Below are 6,656 nucleotides of genomic sequence, written 5' to 3'. Positions count from 1 at the left end.
GTCTGCCACCTCACAGGGGGCTTGCCTGATCGGCACTTGGGAGTCCCTACTGTCCTGGTTATATCCCACTAGTCTGGCTGGGCAGGATGACGTCACTCTAGGAAGCTCCAGGCAGAGTGGGTCTCAGGGGCCCTTGTTCTCTTTTGAAACTTTCTGTTGTGAGTGAAGTGAAGGTGTGCAGAGCAGGCCGTAGTTGGACCATTCACACGGTGGTTGAACTAGCCCGTGGCCGGCCCCTCAGAGAACCTCGGCTTATCTGCCTCCCTCCACGAGGGCCCTGTGTCCATCCCTCCTCTCCGAACTCCCTCCACCCTCTCCTTCACGTGCATGACCATTCTAACAGGCAGGGGACTTCCGGCACAGCCCAGCCTCCCAAGGGAAAGGTCCGTTGTCTCGGCGGTCCCAGCAGCCTCTCTCCAGCCAGTAAACATGGGCTCATATCTTGGGGAACCCCTTTCACGGTCCTGTTCCTGGGCTGCCACCACCCCTGCTCCCTGGGACCTTTTTTTGACGGGACAACCACATGAGAGCATCTTGGGGTGGGAGAGGCTTCCAACTCAACTGCCTGCCTGGGGTGGGGTTTGAGGACATCGTAGCTGTTGGGGGGCTGAGGGGGTGGGCTCCAAGCCGGCCTCTGCTGGATCCCCGGGGTGGGAGGTTGATATTCCTGAGGTGTATGGAATCCCTATCTCCGCCCTCATCGCTGGCTTCTAGCCTCCCTCCCTTGCGGCACACATTCCCCCTGCCAGCTCAGGGGAAGGGGTCTTGGTTGAGGGCTTGAGGAGACAGAGGCTGGTGGGATTCCAGGAGTCACTTTTCCTGCCTCCTTACTCCCTAAGCACTCCCCTGCCATTGAGCCAGTGCCTTCTCACAGCGCCCCTGTGGGTGTCCAAGACTAGCTGTTCTCGGGAGTAGAGAGCCCCGTCTGGTAGTTTAGAACTGGGGATCGCAGCCCAACCCCAACGTGTGACTGACCACCACGCCGCCAGCGCTCTGTGCCGAGAGCTCGTCCCTGAGAGCAGGAGCCATGCTGGCCTTGCTTTGCCAGGCGGCGTGGTGCTACTTTAAATTGGTCCCAGTGTTTCTCCTCCTCCGTGTCTGCCCCATGTCAATCACCCAGGAGTCTGTCACAGCCAGAGACAGGCCCACAGCAAGGTGGCATCCGATTGGGAGCAGGTGAGCTTCCGTCCAGCCAGAAGGTCTTTGTCGGCTTGGCAAATGGAAACTTGGTTGCTGTGATGAGAGCACTTTACGCTTTCCGGTGTCTGCCTTTGAGCAGCTGTTCCCGGTCCCGGAGCTTTCTGGCCCTTCTGAGCTCCAGGAGGCCCAGCCTTCTGACCTGCAGCCGCGTGAAGGCAGTAAGAAGCTCAGGGCAGCGTTGGGGGGCCTGCCACCTCACAGGGGGCTTGTCCTATCTGCACTTGTGTCTCAGCTTCCCTGGTTGCATTCCACTTGTCTGGCTGGGCAGGGGCCTTCTGTTCCAGAAGGTTCTCATAGTCACTTGGAATGGCTCCGACCCTTGCTGCTTGGTAGCCCCTGGCAGCAAGGCCAACACAGCAAGCAGACAGCGAGAGAACAGGCCGCTTTTGTCAACACCACAGGGCCCACGACAACCTGTGTGTCTGCTCCAGGCTCGGGCTTATTGGTCTAGGGAGGTGTGTCACTGGGCCGGGTGAGGGCCCTGGAGGGAGGTACACCCCTGCATGTGTGGGTGTGAACATGTCAGGTGAGTGCAGCACAGGCCCTAAGTCACTGTGTCTCACCCCTCACGGGTCACTGTCAGAACTAAAGCTATGGAGGGAAAAAATTCCCACAGTAAGGCAGGAAGTGCCAAGTCTTCCCTGGAAACATGGGATCGGATGGGGTTGGAGATGCCAACAGGATGGGGATTGGTGGTTTCTCACCTGGTCTTGTGCCCACGGTCAGTGTGGGACACTGGCCGTCCTGTTGGACCAATCTTCTCTTTTCTCATCAAGATCACAACGTGTGCCTTTCATGAGCACACATGCCCGCTCCCTTAGCAAGGGCCTCTGCTCCCAGTTATCGTGGGGGACCCTTTGGGGAGCTTCTGCGGTGGTTTTCTTGATGATTAAGAGAACGCCCACCGACTTAAGCCTAGGGCCTGTGGTCCACGTGGTTAGAGGAGCTAGGCAGGTCACGTTTTTTACTCCTGACATGTTTGGATGTGGGAAGAGTCGGGTGCTAACCCGTGGCCCACCTGAGTCTGAGCTGATCCTCTTGGAAATGAGCCTGCTTGTGGGCTGGCCACCAGAGCACTTGGCTGGGATGGCTTTCAGCTGTGCTGGACCAGCACGGACGGCCGCTGACGCCTGGCTTCATGTCCCTCCCACTGCCCAGCCTCTCTCGGCAACAAGAGGACACACACTGAACCATCAAATCCAGCCCCGGGGCAGTCTGGCTGGCGGTGTCTCTGGGAGGTCCCTCTGTGAGTGTCCCATCTCAAATCCAAGACAACCCTAAGCTCAGGGTGTTTGGGAGAGAGTTTATCACGTGACTGGGACAGGGGACTGTGTTGGCCTCATCTGGCTGGGTGCTTAACCTCGGCGCAGAACCAGAGCGGTGTCGGCCCCGCGTCAGGAGCCGGTCCATCCAGACGCCCCGGCCACTGGTGAGTGTGGCGTTGGGACAGAGCTGCCCTCTCCTGGCCGCTGTGGAGAAGGGCATCAGACGCACAAATGTCTCCTCGTCGGCAGCGGCGCTTCAGACAATCGGAATGGGCAGTGGTTCTAAAGGAGCAGGTCATCTCAGTTGTCACCTGCTGGGTTTAGACTTGCGATAACAGCCGTGAGCGACTGTCAGGCATTTCAAACACGGCAGAGACGTGAACACAAAGGACTGGTTGCAGAAGAGAGCAAGGGGCCACGCAGTTACCCAGACTAGTGACTATGGAAGCGTCTGTCACCCCTCGCCTGGCAGAACAGGCGAGGGGAGGGGGTCCCTCTGCAGCCCGGGAAAGCCATGGGGACCAGGAGCCACAGGAGCACATCGCTGCTGAGAGCCACTCACTGCCTCTGAGCCTCCTGGGTTCAACCATTTTCCCTGAAACCTTCCCCCTGCCCTGCAGGCCCAGGGAGGGAGGGGGAGCACTGCCTGCTCTGGGAGGCAGGAGACCAGGATCCCCGTGTCTCCTGCCCTGAACTGCTGTGTGGCTTGGGGTCGGGGCCCTCTGGGGAGAAGGACAGAGATATCCTGGTATCTGGCAGGAGTGCTGTTTTGTAGGCGTGGGTCCCAAGCTGGCACCTGGCAGGCTTTAATGAGGAAATGAAATGCTCATTAAATGTTAGATTGGCCCAGGTCCTGGAAGGAAACAGAGTTTAATGAGGTGGCGTCCTACAGAGCTGGGCCTCTGGGAAGGTAACCAGGCGTGGAGAAGGCCGGCTGCCACAGCTTTCAGCCTCAAGGGGCTGGGACAGACTGCTGTGCCGGAAGGAGACCTTAGGAGGAGGGCTGTGGGGGCAGGGAGGATGGGGGAGAGGCACAGTGTCTGGACTTCTCTGTCCGCACTTCCCAGGGCAGGGGGCCTGGCTGGTGCAGACCAGGGGTCAGCTCCCAGACCCAGCAGGGCGGAAGGTCCTCAACAGGCCTGGAAGGCACAACCAGCAGGAGCTCTTTACGGTCCTTTGCACATTGCAGGTGGGTGGTTCTTAGGTGCATTTTCCCCACCGCCCAGGTCCGGATGCTCCTTGGCAGGTGTTGCGGGCACCTGAGGGACCTCAGAGCCCAGGCTTGTGTGTTTAGGCTTCAATTCTGAGCATGTGTGCACAAGGCGACAGTTTACAATGGGATCGCCAACGCCACCTTGACGCTCCATGTAAATGGAGCTGCCTTGAGTTCGTTCTAGACTATTGACAATGTAAAAAGCCTTACTCTCCTCGGGCGGTGTTTGAAAGTGGATGCTTAGACGTCCCTGGCCAGCAAGGGATGCGTCTGGGCACGCCCTGGATGGAAACTAGGTGCTAGGGACTCATGGCCTTCAGGCAGGAGGCCCAGGTGGATGGAGGGGCACAGAACCAACCTGTGACCTTTTCAAACCCATCACAGTGCACAGGCCCCAAGGTGTAAATGGATCTGCGGCCAATCACTGTTTGGTGGCAGTGTCCTTTGCCTGTCCCGTGTTTTATAATTTAGCCTCCTGGCTTCGACACCTTAGACACTCTTAGGGCCTCACGCACCTTCATCCAGATAACAGTCTTTGTCCTGTTGCAGACTTGATAAGGGAGGGTCTATAACATATATTTGAATTTGGGGTCTTCTCCCTCCTGACTCATTTGAGAACTAATTTGGTCTCCTGACCCTCTCCGGGTGGGATGCAGGGTATGTGAGTAGGGCCCACAGAATATGAGGAGCTGCAGATGGTGAAAGGCCTGGCACCTTAGGGCAGAAGGAGGGGAGGGGTGAGCGGTCTAGCTGTATTTCCCACCCAGCTGAAATGTATGTGGGCACTGCTACACCAGTGCCCAGAGGTGTCTTCTCACCGCGGATGCAGACACCATGTGTGCGTGTGTATGTGTGTGTGTCAGAGGCTGTGGATTGAGGAAGGATGCCCTGGTGGAAAGCCCAGGAGTTGGAGCTCGAGAATTGGACTGTGGCCTGGGCCCTGTCACTGGCCACCTTGGGACAGTGTTGTGTGCTAGCGCTTTTAGAAGGCTTATAGACACTGTAAGAAATGTCACTAGGCTGGCCCATCGTCAGCAAACAGAACCAAGAATCAGGTGGTTACTAAAAAAAAAAAACTAGGGCAACAATTGGTAACTGTCGGAATAGTCACTGGAGCACCTGCACCTGGGATATGGAATGTGGGAACTGGACGGATTAAGACCGTGGAGGTGGTGGGGGATCTCTGGTACTCAGCCAACGAGGAACCAGGTGAGGGGGCTTGAGAACTTGGGGATAAAATGCTTGCAGAGGGGCTGTGAGGCGTGCCCGACTCCCACCCATTCCCGGCCTTTGGCCCCATTTATCTCAGGGCTTGGGTGCCCAGTTTTGCAAATCGAACCACAAAGGCCTCTCTGTACTAAAATGAGTGCAGAGAATCCTGGGATGGCCCATTGGTAACCTCATCAGGGAGAAGGCCGCCCGCCCCAGTCTCTCTCCAAGGACCCTTCGGGACCAGACCAGGTCAGGGGTTTCCACTGATCTGCCAGTTACCAAGAGGAGCCAATTCGGTTTCCGGGGTTTCAACATTGCTCAAAGACTTCACTTTCGGGGGGCCTGGGGGCCTTGTGGGCTAGACCCCGGGCTGCTAACAGCAGGTGTCGTTGGCCACCCCACAGGTCCTTGTCCTGCTTGATTAGCCAGTTGAAACCAAGTGGACACTGCGTGCGAGAGAAACGGGAAGGATTCTGGTGTCTGCACAAAGCAGTGAGGGGTCTGAAGACCAAAACACAGCGTGCTCCCCGATTTGAGGGCAACCGGGGCCCCTAACCCCCTAAGGGGCCAAAAATCCGAACTCCTCCCCCCAACCCAACCCCAACCCCAACCCAACCCCGGACAAAAAAAAGGCAAGCCGGGAAGCAAGCCCCGGCCCGGGGCCCTCAAAAGGGCCTCTGCTGGAGGACACTCCGGAAGAACAGTGTGTACCCTCCCGGTGACTCTTGGGTCGAGGGTGGGTTGGAAGACACTGATGTAGGACCCAGTCCGAGCTGGGGAGAGCTGAAGCCATTCTTTGAAGAATGGTCTGGGGATTGACTAGAGAGACAAATCCAGAGACGCTCATACATGTGTGAGCGAGAGCTTTATGTTAGGAAGCAATTATATATCAAGCACACGTCCCAGCCCAGTCCAGCTCAGATCCAGAAGTCTGATACTAGTCCACAAGTCCCTCTTCCAACTATGCAGCCCCATGATGCAGAATGCAGGAAGATCACAGGCCGGTGGGTGCAAGGTCATTTGGATCCAAGGGTGCAGTTCATGGTGCTTTGGCAGCTCTCACAGTCAGCCAGGAGCAAGGTGAAGGCAGAGAGAGAAAGGAGGTTCCCAGGATTCTCCTTAAGAGAAGACCACGCCCACAAGGAGGCACCATCAGGTTTCAGCCTGGTTGACAGGTTGAATACCACCCCGACACTTTGACCTATCTTCAATGAAATGATGTAAGTACCCCAGGATGGAAGGCTGATTGCCAGAAGATGGAGATAATAGAGCCATAGAGTACTACACGGGGAGTCATAGAAAAGGGGATATTGGTCTAAAAGGTTCACCAGGGCAGTGGTTCAAACTCACCAGTTGTTCTGAAGGAGAAAGATGAGGTTACCTGCCATCAAGAGTTAAAAGCTTGAAAGTAAAAGGAAATAGAGAAAAGAACTGGGAGGCAAAGAACGTTTATAGCGGTCTAAATACAGGCATGTATATATGTAAACACATTTATATACAATGTCGGGAATAGATCTATGGACATATATTTATAAAGTATTGCGGTATCAGATGGACACTGGGCCTCCACTCAAGTACTCCCTCAATGCAAGAACCATTTGTTCTTCTAACACGGGACTCTATGATGTTCACCTTCCCTGACATGATCGCTGAAGATAAAGTGGGTGCATAAACAAATGTGGTGAAGAAAGCTGATGGTGCCTGGCTATCAAAAGATAGTGTCTGGGGTCTTAAAGTCTTGAAGATAAACAAGCGGCCATCTAGCT

Source organism: Echinops telfairi, unplaced genomic scaffold (genome assembly GCF_000313985.2).
Source record: "Echinops telfairi isolate 266 unplaced genomic scaffold, ASM31398v2 ScPeMD7_7420;HRSCAF=8458, whole genome shotgun sequence".
Classification (NCBI taxonomy): domain Eukaryota; kingdom Metazoa; phylum Chordata; class Mammalia; order Afrosoricida; family Tenrecidae; genus Echinops; species Echinops telfairi.
This window is presented reverse-complemented; position numbering follows the sequence as displayed.